This window comes from Mustelus asterias, chromosome 30 (genome assembly GCF_964213995.1).
Source record: "Mustelus asterias chromosome 30, sMusAst1.hap1.1, whole genome shotgun sequence".
Lineage (NCBI taxonomy): Eukaryota > Metazoa > Chordata > Chondrichthyes > Carcharhiniformes > Triakidae > Mustelus > Mustelus asterias.
The window spans coordinates 4,851,394-4,865,398 of NC_135830.1; the positions used below are offsets into that span (position 1 = coordinate 4,851,394).

Here is a 14,005-nt window from a genome sequence, read left to right on the forward strand (position 1 = left end):
CATTGAAGAGTGAGGGATAAGTTTCATAATTCAGTGCCAGTGTACATGGCAAAATCTGACCCATTGCCATCCAGATTTTTCCTTATATCACCAGCTCTATTGGCAGCGTTTTGCAGCCCATTACTGTCCTTCTCTTTCAGTGTTTTTCCATGAACATTTGCACTTGTGATATTTCCAATGCAGTAAACTTGAAAATATCACTCGACTGAATTTAATAGATCCGCTTCCGATCAGAGAGTAAATCGGATTAGTTCTAACAGTTTTGCCAGAGCAGTAATTATTTTCCTGAGAGAGAATTGAACCGAAACCTCACGAGCAGAGCGTGGAACACAAAACACTGGACTCCAGGGCAACTAGTGAACTTAGTTTCTCAAACCGATTTACCTCATATTCCTTTGCTCATTATTTTCATCTCAGATTTGTTTTACCATCGACAAGTTGCTCCTTCAAAATGTCCTGTTTGGATGGTACATAAGTGTCTCCTTCAGCCAATGACAACACGGATTGAGTTCGCTGCATCATGAAATTAACAGTGAGGTGAAATAGTCCCACAAGAAGTTTAGAAGGATGAGAGGAGATCTGACCGAGGCAATAAAATTCTAAAAGGGATTGATCGATTAAACGTAAACCATCCCGAACAAGAGGTCACAGGTATAGATTGAGAGGCGGTGGATTTAAAAGTGAGATGAGAAGGAAGTACTTCTCGCAGAGTGTGGTGAATTGGTGGAACTCGCTGCCGCATAGCACGGTGGAGTCTCAATCGCTGGATGATTTCAATAAGGAGATAGATATATTTCCAACTTAAAAAACTAATTAAAGGGATATGGAAAACAAGCGGGGATTTAAAGAGCAGCGAAAGATGAAATTTAAAAAAAACATTGCTGATGCAGGCATCTCTCGCCAGAGACTCAGAAAAGTGCAATGTAATAGAAGTTGAACTGGCTGACAAATTCCACCTTTGTAAGGAATTTAAACAAAAGTTCCTTCGACAAATCAATCCTCAACAATGGCAAATAAGAGCAAGGATCCACCTAAATTTAGACGCGGTTTGCTGGGTTCAGAGTGCTCACCATTAGACCAGAGAACCTATAACATCGCAGCCGGTTGCAAATGGTCACTCAAAGCATTTGACCCACTTACTGTTGCTGCCACATTGAATGAAAAAGGTCACATGCTTTGAGTGACCATTTGCATCGGACGGCTCTGTTCCTGTTTCTCTGCTGTGATGGTGAGCACCCTGGACTCCGAATGCAGTAATCGGAGTTCAGAGCTTGGTGAAAGATTGTTTTTTTTTTGCTAAAGCAGATAATGGGTTTGCTGAAGGGAATTTAATTTTAAATTCTCAGTAAGTGGAAATTTCAGCAAATTACACCGCAACCACGGATGCTGCAGCGAATGATTGTACTGGCGTCATTGCATCAACCCCAGAGAACGATTGCTCAAGAATACAAAGCGCTGAGAGGCAGGGAAGCTACAGTGGGCATTGTGTCCACCTGGACGTGTAATTCACTCTGTTATCTGTCTCAATCTAAACAAAAGTTAGGAGGTGAGAGGCCAGAGTGCGACACGTTACCCGTGGAATCAACAGCAATCTGAATGAAGACAGTAGACTTTTATCCCAAAACACACACACACACACCCACACCCTCTCTTTCTCGCTCACACACACACCACACACGCTCACGCACACACACGCTCAGGCACACACACTTGCTCAATAATTGCCAGACTCCAGTCGAATTGTTATTGTGTGACACCAACCACTTCTTTTTTTCAACAGAGGAGTTGAAGGACAGCGAAAAGATGAAAAACACTAACGTTGCAGGGATCTGGCGCCTGAGGCTCAGCAATGTGCATTGTAATAGCAGTTGAACTGGCTGACAAATTGTCCTCTCTATTCGTGCTTTGTGAGAAATGGAAACGAAGCGCCCTTCAGCAAATCAATCATCTGCCTTTGCAAATTAAAGCAAGGCTCCGCCGAGATTTGAACTCGGATTGCTGGATTCAAAGTCCAGAGTGCTCACCATTACACCACGAAACCCAACTTACGGCAGCCATCTGAAAATCGTCGCTCAATACTTGTGCCAATTTGAACAGCAGGGAGAAATAGCAGTCCCGTTGTACAATCCCGTCAATTACCCACAACAATTAATCATTACATTGCCCTGGCTGGTTGCTCCTGTAAAAATGAGTAGGCTACCTTCAACTGCATTAAATTTCACTGCAGCTGATCACATTCAAAGAGCAATGTTAGCATCGAACAGATATCAACATTACTGTGGTAATTTTACTGAACAACATCAGCTGATCAGAGCTCTGCTTTCATCACACTGGAAGCCAATGTGAAAATATGAAGAATTTCAAATCTTAACAGACAGAAAGGAGTGTGTGACTGTGGACAATTGGCGCTGTGCATATTCCTGTAATCAGTCTCTCGGAAAATCAGGCAGATGGGATCCTGGTGGTCTCGTGGTTAGGATCCGGCGCTTTCAGGGTCGCAGGCTGCGTTCGATATGTTAAGATTTAATGATTTTCATAGACAAACCAGCAATACTGCCTGGTCCAAAGCAGCTCTGCCAGAATCGGTGGAGTGAGATTTGCATTTTTACTTCCGAGTTGGAAATGTCACACGTGCAACAGGTCAAGAACAAAAACAAATAGTGAAAAACAGTGATATGATGCAAAACGCTGCCGATAGAGGTGGTGATACAAGGGAAAATCTGGGTGGTAATGGGTCAGATTTAACCGTTTGCATTGACAGAAATATCACTCATTTCTGGATAACATTCTCGGGCTAAATTACAAGAAAACCTCTCCATGAATGAAATACTAAACTATTTGACTTCGACTGATTGCAAGCAGTTTTCATTCAGAAAGCAGTAATTGTGAAATTTACAAAGCGGGATGGAGAAAGACTCAGTTTCAGCGGTGACACTGCGGGAGGAATAGCGAGCTGGAGTACACTGAGAAAAGCAGCAAAGTTTAAACATAACCGGAACCAACCAATGTTGCCCTTGACCGTTATTCCTTGTGTCAGTTGTCTTACTCACTGTCACAGACCTTCCCTTTTATATTCTTTACTGAGTTATTTCCGCTTGAAATACCGTAGAAAACTCAATAGTTCAACTCAAGTTTCGTGATAAACGAGGATAACTCTGTAATCCGAACCACTTTGAAACAAAGCCATCGGGAAATGTTTCTACCTGGTTTCGAACCGTGGGCTTTCGAGATGCAAAGCGAGCATGATGACCACATACCAACGTGGGTACATGATGCAGCTCCGATTTAATGGGAGAGCAACTAAACTCGTCCGACAAGCCCGTCGGTTGCTCACTTTAACAAAAAGAGAAAACGCTGGAAATCACATTGTGTCTGGCAGCATCTGTCGAAGAGAAAAGAGCTGACGTTTCGGTCGGGATGACCCTTTGTCAAAGTTTTGTGTGACACATTTGCTTTCAGATTCCAGCATCCACAGTAATTTGCTTTTATCCAGTTGCTCACTTTACATTCTCTCTGCTGGTTCCTCGAATCAAAATGAATGATGATTCATTCCACTGCATTAAATTTTAGTAATCACATGTTTGACCAAAGCTGTTCATAACGTTTATAGTAATTTAAGTGAAAATCGAACAGTGGGAGAATGTGATCCCCCTCCTTCATAAAAATCATATCCTAAATTTAGTGTCTTAGATTTCCCATCAAGGACACCAGCAGAAGTCATTGCTGTCAGAGCTGGTATTGGCAATGAACCAAATGAATGGAATTGGATTAGATCACATGTCCCATTGAGTCTCCTCCCCCACTTTAAATCAATTCCGAGCTCAACTACTGCCTCATTTCAGGAATCAATTCAGTTAAATTTGGTTCCACATAAACAGGGAGAGAAGAGATGGAACAAAAACAAAAAAGGGGAATGGATAGTTAGACTGAGAGAGGGAAGGACTGAGACAGATCTACAGAGAGAAAAGAGAAAGTGCCAGAGTGGGGTAGACACTGAACAGAACAGATACACTTCATTCTGAAAAATATTCTGGCAATGGTGCTGAAGAATTGCGCTTCAGAATTTGCCGCACCTTCAACTAAGCTGTTCCTAAACTACAACACTGCCATCAACCGCCAATGCTACAACTTGCCCAAGATTGCCCGCTTTACAAAAATCAGGTCAAATCCAACGCCCCACATTACCACCAGTCTACTCTTGATCATCAGTAAGGTGACGGAAGGGGCAATAAACAATGATATCAAGAGACATTCCAATGCAAACTGCAGGAACATCCCCCGATGTCACGATTCGGATCTTACTGCATTCCAGGCTTAACACTGAGTTCAACAACTTCAGAGCATCTCCTTTCCTCCATCTTCACCCCATTTCCATTAATTTTGTTTTATTTAATTTTATGCAATTTATTTTTATTAATTAATATTTTTTTATTTTATATCTATATTTATTTTTTTGATTTCCATGTATTGCACTGTTTATTTAAAATCTCACTTTCCATCTTGTTGCCCCCTCTCCCTCCATCCCACTCGGGCCAAATCCTACATTTCCTTTGTTCTGCCATTTGCACATTCTGATCTCGAAATGCGCAGCCTGCAGCACCCTTCTCAGCCATGGTCACCACCATTTAATTTGCCTTTTTGTTTTTCTTGATTGATATGTGACACCTTTGCCACCCACCCCTCACCCATATCCCTCACCATTACAGTATAAATCTCGTCCAAGTTTCTTTGTCTTCAGCTCTGACGAAGGTCATCCTGACTTTGAACGTTAGCTCTATTCTCTCTTCACAGAGGCTTTCAGGCCTGTTGAGATTTTCTGGCATTTTTTGATCTTGTTTCAAATTCCAGCATCCGCAGGAAATTTGTTTATATCAAGAGGCTCTTGTCAGACGGACTTGTCTCTGGAATACAAAAAAACCCCGCTGAAATTGAAAAAAATGCGCCAAATTACCATAGATCGGCGACATTAAAACCATTGCAGGCAGTTTCCCTGGTGGTCAATGGTTAGGATTTGTTGTTTTCACCACTGCGGCCCGAGTTCGATTCCCGGTCAGAAAATGAAGATTTATTGTTTTCTTGCAGGACATGATGCAGGTGGATTTGCAATTACTTCTTGATCGAAAGCATGAGTGATATTGCTGCCAGTTTCAACAGCAGAGAGAAAAATCCGCCCCATTCCACAAGCTCGTCAATTACCCACAGCAATTTATACTTGCATTGCCTCTTTTGGTTCCTACAGTCAAAATGAACAATGAAACATTCTTGTAGAATCCCTACAGTACAGAAGGAGACCGTTCGGCCCATCGGGTCCGCACTGACAACAATCCCACCCACGCCCTATTCCCGGAAACCCACATATTTACCCTGATAATCCCGCTGACACGAGGGTCAATTTAGCATGGCCAAGCAACCGAAATCGCACATCTTTGGAAAGGAAACCGGAGCACACGGAGGAAACCCACGCAGACAAGGTGCAAACTCAGCACAGGCAGTGACCTGAGGAATTTAACCTGAGCCAATGGCGCTTTGGGGCATCATTGCTAACCACTGTGCCACCATGCCGTCCTTTTCTACTGCATTTAATTTTACTGCAGTGTTAGTATCAACCTGTGATAAACCGTCTTGTGCTAATTCTGCTGAACAACATTAACTTATCACTGTTAATGGAAATGGGTTCCAACCCCAAGTTAGGCGGCACTGTTTTTAAACTTTGCTGCTTTTCTGGGTGAAATCCAGCTCTCCATTTCTCCGGCAGCGTCAACGCTCAAACTGACACCAGATGACAGTACAGCCGGTAAAACTTGAGAGCTATTTTTACTGACGCCCACGGACCCATTGCCAACCCGCAACTGTTTGCTTTTGAAGGATCATGGTAAGGAAACAGTACAAGCTCCGTCCCTGGGTGGTCTGGACCCACCAACCTTTCGGTTAACAGCCGAACGCGCTGACCAATTGCACCACAGAGACTGATGCAGCAGCTGTTAACGATATTCTAATCCAGGGTGTCAATGATCACAATTCTATTTCTGCGAAACCTGTTCCAGAACTACAGCATCACCGCACCATTTACAAGTCTACACAAGTCTCTTTGTGCATTTCGAATCCGTAATATTGCTGTGGTGTAGCGGTTATACCCTTTCTCCTATGAACGTGCAGCTAAAATGAATCCATGTCTCTTGTCAGAGGGAGGAATTCAACGGGAGGGAAGGGAACTGACCACCAGAAGCCCAAGGATCCAATACTTTCGATACAATCATCAATAACACCATTCACAACTGCATCTCCTTCCAATATTATGATCCGTTTCCCTCAGGATTTGTTCCACAATTTAATATTTTCTTTGTTCTCTCCTCATTTTGAAATGACAGGCGCTTCAATGTACAACACAAACACAACCTGACGGACGAACAGTGGGAGACAGGTCTCTGGGTAACACAAATCCCAGGGTGCCCATTTTCAGATTCACAACAGTCAGATTTTCAGTCAAATGAAGGAATTTATCACTGAAAAGTTTTGGAAAGTTGCTGTAAATGTTGTTTGTGACTCGCTCGGGTATTATGTAAATGCTACTCGAATGTTCAGTGAGTGGGCGATAATCTATCTGCGATTTGATGAGTCTCTGATCGGTATATTGTGACGTTTTACCTGGGTTGGAGTATTCTGTGTCCCTGGCATGGGCAGTAACTCCCTGATTGAAGCTGCAGTTGCAACTTACCACTTTCTGCTGTCTGTGGGCGATTGGAGAGTGCGGGGTAAGATCCTGCTGCCTGTCCCTGTCTTACTCATTGTGGAAGAGAGAATCTTTGATGGGTTTGTTCCCCTCTCTGAAATGTGGCGTCAAATGACTGTTATTAATGGAGGTGACGCTGTGGTAGCCTTTAATATTCTGACACAAATGCGTAGGGGCAGTGGCGCAATCGGTTAGCGCATGGTGTTTATACAGCAGTGCGTCCTGCGGGCTATGCCCAGGTTGTAAATTCGAGCCTCACCTGACGCGCAGATGCTTTAGGTCGGGCGAGTTATCGCTCGACCAGCTAATATTATGGGGACCAGCCAGGACAGCTGGTGGGATTTGAATACAATACGAAAAATCTGGAATTGAGAACCATTGATGACCATGAAAGCATTTTCGATTGTTGAAGGAACCCATATGAGTCACCAATGTATTTTTGGAAGGAAATCTGCCTTTCTGACCTGGCCTGGCCTGCATGTGACTCCAGAGCCACAGCAATATGGTTGCATCTCAACTCGGGTTGGGCAGTGAATGATGGCCAGCGACGGCAATGTTTCAGGAATGAACAAATGAAAAAGCCCGAATGTGCAAGTTTGAGAGAAACTTTCTGAACTGTCAGAGGTGGAAACGGTAACCAGTTCGAGATATTCTGTCGGGTTTGAGTGTGTACAGAAATGTGCAGGGGAAGGGAAAATGCAACTCTGTGTAAGATACTGTATTCAGCAATTTCCTCTCACTCAGGTTAAAAATAAGTATAAATGTTTCCACCCGTTTTGGAACTGGGAACCTTTCATGTTTCAGATGAATGTGATAATCACTACACTACAAAAACGATGCTCGACAACTGACTGGAATTCGAACCGCGCTGTCTGACTGTACTTCAGAGTCATGTATTCTCTGTTTCTGAAGTGTGGTGTTTAATAAATTCACCTAACACGCTAATGGTTCCCTGTGTGAAATAGGACAACAACAGTGTTCAAATTTCCTCATCTCTCAGTGTGAGGAAAAGTTACCTAATTTCCGTTTGTTATTAAATATTGACAGAAAACATTATCTCTCAGCCTAACTGCAGTTGCATTTCCAAGTGTTAAATAATATTCTGCAAAATGCTCAGTTAAAGTAAAGTTTATTTATTAGCTACAAGTAAGGCTTACACTGCAATGAAGACACTGTGAAATTCCTTAGTCGCGAGACTCCGGCGCCTGTTGGGGTCAATGCACATAACCAGCACGTCTTTCAGGCTGTGAGAAGAAACCCACGCAGACACGGGGCGAACGTGCAAGCGCCACACAGACAGTAACTAAAGCTGGGAATTGAACCTGGGTCTTTAGCGCTGTGAGATAGCAGTGCTGACCACTGTACCACCGTGCCGCCCGAGACATGGCAAAAGAGAAAAAAGGCGCAAATGTCATTTTATGATTCTAATGTGAGATGAATTTCTCTGCCGCATCAAAAAAGGGTATTGAGCCGAATTGTACTTCCACAAATCAGGTTGTGAAGTTAAATCAGACTGCACGGTTTGACCTTCTAGACCAGCCGCTTTTGTCCTCAGCGGATTTTCTGTATTGAAGGTGTTATCACATTCTATTCATATTTGCGCAGGTCCCAGGCAATAAACGGGGCAGAAACGTTATCAAAACTCACTGCTCTGAAGTTTCCGAATTCCAGTTTATGGTTAAATGTGAACTGAAAAGGGGATCAATCAAAATATTGACAAACATTGGTCTTCACCATTTCTTAGAAAACTTATGCAGCTAAATCGCCAGTGCTTTTTGCCGGCAGGGGGTGTTTGGAGAGTGGGGGAGACTGAAATATTGCAGCTTTTCCCTGTCTCATTAACTGTGTAACTGAGTAAGAGAGAATAATTTATGGGTTGGTGAGAATGGAATAATTGAACGGATTTCTAATGGGTTAGCTGCAGATACAAGTTAAGTCCAATAGTCAGAGACCCCCCATTGCAGACACATCCATGTCATCGGGAACCGGCTCTCCAACAACCGGCGCCGTCTCCATTCAAGCCTTTCGGTGTCTTGTCTGAAACCAAATATTCTGACTGTTCCGAAATTGATATTCGGTTTGAATTGCTGATGTGCAGTAACGAGAATCCTTTCAATCTCTCTGATCAGTTAATTTTACTGAAAACATCAGAGTCAACGTTCCAGCCTCTTAAAGAATGGAAGGTTGCCTTGATTGTCTCTGCTCAGTCAGTCAACCCTTCAATCTCCTCTGATTCCAGTTCCCAAACAGTTTCTAAAGATTCGCAAAGCTGGGGCAATGTTTTCTGGTTTGCTTCGTGCTCCATTTTCCCCATCTGCCAACTAACAATATTTTCCAAAATCTCCGCTCAATCCTCCGCCTTTCCAGGGATGAGGAAATTCAGTTTTGTGGTGAGGTTATAGAGACCGGGCTTGTACTCTTGAGAGCAAAGTTAGTTAAGCAGAGATTTCACGGAGCTGCGGGGAGAATTGGATGATTTGGAGAACTCCTCCAAGGAAACATAGATACGCCGGATGACCAATTTGCCTTTCAAAGATTCTATGGTTCTCCTTGCTTCATGTCGCAGTCGCTTTATTTATTGTTAGACACCCTGAAAAGTGAGTAGGCGCAGGATGATAAGAGACTTCTGTAGTTTCAACTGGTTCTATTTCCGCCCAACAGTTCCGAGTGCCGCTGAGAGTCACCGCACGCTTCACTCAATATTGAATCTGCGGTACCCCGCCCACAGCTTCCGTTTGCTGCTCTCACTCTGACCCGATTGTGTGATTGGACAGATTGCTGAAGTTGCGCCATTCCTCTCATTGAGGTTGGATGAGCAGTGCAATGGGACGGGGATCTGTGTTTCTGTCTCTGACGGAGGATTCCTCTCACTGCTGAGTTACAGACTGAGGAGGATCATGGAAAACTGTCTCGCTCAGATCCTCATCATTATTTCAGTCCTCAGAAAGTTTTTTTCCTTCCCAGTAAAACTACATGCTCCTCCTGACTGCTGCAACCCAGATGTTATTGTTGCTAAAACAACAGTGATGGTGGAGATGATAATTGTATCGCTCAATATGAGGCTGACTCTGATTCTCATTATTGTTGTTATTTCTGTTAGAATGGAGCCACCAAGACAAAGTGGAACAACTGGGTCCTGAAATATCTGTTAAGGAGGAAAGTAACGTGACACTAACCTGCACCTTGGAAACTAGCCATTCTAATCCTTATGTGTACTGTTATAGTCAGTGGAGGGGGCGTGGGGGGGGGGGGCGGGGGTGATGGTATAGGGACACAATGAAGTCCTTTTATTTACGACGCGAAACAGATAGTATTTTTATTTAGTTTAATGTTTCTTTGCGTTCATACAGGGCATTGTGTATTTTTGAGCACGCACCGCTATTAGACATGTTTCAGATGGTGATTAACTATGTTAGTCTGCACCTATTAAACCAACTAAATTCTGTTGTAAACTGCAGCAGATGCTAATATGTGCACGGTGTCAAAATAGGAACGTTTCTTTCCTGACATTGCGTCATAAAATTCAGCATTTCTGATTTTGGGGAAAGCATTTGAGGCCGAGGTCATTGCACTCAACAGCAAATTTCAAAGCTATCTATGTAGAAAACAACTCGCATTCAATTTCACAGGAGTCCTAAAATCTACAGGTTGCATCACAGTAACAATAATACAAATCAGGAAAGATTTGGCAGAAACATATTTTGAACATATAATGAATACGTTGAATCTCCAGAAAGAAAGCCATTTACCACTCAGCACCAACAGAGGGAGCTCATGCATCACGCATTCATGACCACTGCAGCGATTCAATCAAGAAGTCGCATGGCACTGGGGAATGGGTACTTTCATTATTCTCATCATAAGTCACCAATTCAGAAATCTGCAAACATCCTTATAATTTGCCTTACTTGTTAGGAGACCACTATGTTTGTTTTGGACTCTGTTACATTGATCAAATTGCATTGTAAATGATGACCACTCTCTGCATAACCAACTGTGCCCTGACCTGTGCCCCAAATTTAAACTTATTTAAATGAACCAGTGGCCTGATGCTCTACAATCGCAGTTCAATCTAGTAGATGTTTCAGGATAAACCTTTCCCATATCAGATTGTACTTTATATTGTTGACTTCATATATTCCTTGAATCCCTGTGCCCTCTAGTTTTAGACTCCCCTACCTTTGGGAAAAAATATTGACTATCTCGATGAACCATGCCCCTCATTATTTTATAGACCTCTATAAGATCACCCCTCAGCCTTCTACGTTCCAGAGAAAAATGTCCCAGTCTATCCAGCCTCTCCTTATAGCTCAAACCATCAAGTCTCGGTAGCATCCTAGTAAATCTTTCCTGCACTCTTTCTAGTTTAATAATATCCTTTCTATAATAGGGTGAACAGAACTGTACACAGTATTCCAAGTGTAGCCTTACCAATGTCTTGTACAACTTCAACAAGACGTTCCAACCCCTGTATTCAATGTTCTGAGCAATGAAACCACGCACGCTGAATGTCTTCTTCACCACTCTGTCCACCTGTGGCTCCACTTTCAAGGAGCTATGAACCTGTACCTCTAGATCCCTTTGCTCTGTAACTCTTCTCAATGACCTACCATTAACTGAGTAAGTCCTGCCCTGGTTCAATCTACCAAAATGCATAACCTCGCATTTATCTAAAGTAAACTCCATCTGCCATTCGTGAGCCCACTGGCCCAATTTATCAAGATCCCGTTGCAATCCGAGATAACCTTCTTCACTGTCCACTGTGCCACCAATCTTCGTGTCATCTGCAAACTTCCTAAACATGCCTCCTTTTTTCTCACCTAAATCATTAATATAAATGACAAATAACAGTGGACCCAGCACTGATCCCTGAGGCTCACCGCTGGTCACAGGCCTCCAGTTTAAAAAACAACCCTCTACAACCACCCTGTGGCTTCTGTCATCAAGCTAATTTGTGTCAATTTAGCTACCTCCTACACAGCTACATTAGCTACATAGAAGCGACTTTTAAAAACATATGCTTTATTTTCATAACTATCAGTATCTTTCCGCACTATAAACACGGGCTGCGTGTCTGGATGTTGTCGGTACCAGTACAGCCTATAGTCGCTCTCTGCTCCTTGAAAGTGGAGTCACAGGTGGACAGAGTGGTGAAGAAGACATTCAGCGTGCTTGGTTTCATTGCTACATGTTAAAATCACGATCTCGCCTTCTCTCTTAACATCTGATGAGAGCGGCTGGGTGACAGAATCTCCATGTCTCAGATATGGAAATAACAAAACAGGAAATGGTCAGAAGGGCGTATGATTAATTTGTGGTCTGGAACCAAGCTTGGGAAACGTGTGAAACGGTGCCTTTTGCACATAATTACCTGTCAGGAATGATCCCCACAGCAGCTACATTGCCGCTGTCCGCTCTGTGAAAGGGGACCTGTGTGTTTGATTCTATCCGGTCTAATCCCCGCCTTCAATAATCAGCTTCCTTTCTCCGGATGTTCTCAGCTCCCTCCCTTCTGTCTCCAGTGGTGCTGTGTGACACCCAGGTGGTGAGATAACAGACAGTAACCAGACGCACCGTGAGCTGGATTAATATAATCATCCTTACAGAGAGAACTTCCACATTTAGCGATTGACTTGGGGAAGAATGTAGAAAAATGGGGTACAGGAACATGGGAACAGCAGTAGGCCATGCTGTCGTTCGATTCGGCTTCGTCATTCAGTTAGATCAGGGCTGATCAGCCTGAACGCCACTTTCCCGCGCTATCTGCATAGCGCTTAATGCCATTAGGCTCCCAAAAGCTGTTGATTTTTTTGAACTTGCTCAATAATTGACATTCCACAAAAAACGCTTATTTTCTTACTGTGACCCGGAAACTAATGGAGGCTAAATAGTTCTGTCCTTGTTTTTTTTTCTCAATACGTCCATTAGCCTTATTATCAGGACAGTTTTAACAGTGATTCCAGTGATTTTTTTCTGTGTGTGGGACATGGATGCCACTCGTTGTCCATCAGTAATTGAGAGTCAACCACATTGTTTTGGCTTTCAACTCACATGTCGGCCAGACCAGGTAAGGACGGCAGATTTCATCCCCCAAAGTACATTAATGAACAAAATGGGTTTTTCCGACATTCGACAATGGCTTCATGGTCGTCAGTAGATTCTTAGTTGTCGATATTGTTTTCATTGAATCGGGTCCGCACAACATTCACTGAGTTTCTGGATTAATAGTCTCAGGATAATACCCCCTCGGCCATCGCCTCTCCTGTTGTGAATATGAGCAATACCGAAAATGTATAGAAGCACCACAGAGTGAATCATGCTCTATTTATAGCCCAATATTATTACCATTCTCTGCTCCGTTCATCTTGTCACTCTGGGGCAATGTTTTCTTTCATACCAGGCTCCCTCTGGTTTCTGTCACCGCGTCTCTCAGTCCACAGTAATACACCGCGCTTTCCGACAGCCGCAGATCACACATGCTGAAATTCCCCTCGCTTTTCGGCTTCTCGATATATGCAGAAAATAGTGTTCCCACACCCTTTGCGCTGGAAGTAGCTCCATAATAAGAGATATAGATCAAGAAGATGGGGGCTTTCTCCGTTCCATTTGCTGGGAGCCTTCTCCCGGTCCTGGCGATACAATTGAATGTAATATGCACCAGCTGCTGTGCAGTTAACCTATTGGTCACCGGGGCATGGAGAATAAAAATTGGCGAGTCACACTGCAGCTTTATAGCACGTTAGTTAGGCCGCACTTGGAATATAATTTTCAATGTTGGTCGACATACTACGAGAAGGATGTTGAGGCTTTGGAGAGGGTACAGAAAAGATTTACCAGGATGTTGCCTGGCATGGAGAGCATTAGAATCATAGAAACTCTACAGTGCAGAATGAAGCCATTCGGCCCATCGAGTCTGCACTGACGACAATCCCACCCAGACCCTAGCCCAACTCCCTACATATTTACCCGCTAATCCCTCAAACCTACGCATCTCAGTACTCTCAGCGGCAATTTTTAGCATGAACAATCAACCTTACCCGCACATCTTTGGACTATGGGAGGAAATCCGAGCGCCCGGAGGAAACCCACGCAGACACGAGAAGAATGTGCAAACTCCACACAGACAGTGAACAAAGCCGGGAATCGAACCCAGGTCCCTGGAGCTGTGAAGCAGCAGTGCGAACCACTGTGCCACCGTGCCGCCCATTCGCTATGAGGAGAGGTTGGAGAAACTTGGTTTGTTCTCACTGGAACGACGGAGGTTGAGGGACGACC

General features: G+C 43.6%; 2 non-coding genes across 2 annotated transcripts; both read right to left on the reverse strand.

Moving 5' to 3' along the window:
- Positions 1–1,969: 1,969 nt before the first annotated feature.
- trnaq-uug (transfer RNA glutamine (anticodon UUG)) lies at positions 1,970–2,041 on the reverse strand. The gene has a single exon. It is a non-coding gene; the product is annotated as a tRNA-Gln (tRNA).
- A 3,852-nt stretch (positions 2,042–5,893) lies between these two features.
- trnan-guu (transfer RNA asparagine (anticodon GUU)) lies at positions 5,894–5,967 on the reverse strand. Its single transcript has one exon. It is a non-coding gene; the product is annotated as a tRNA-Asn (tRNA).
- Positions 5,968–14,005: the final 8,038 nt, after the last annotated feature.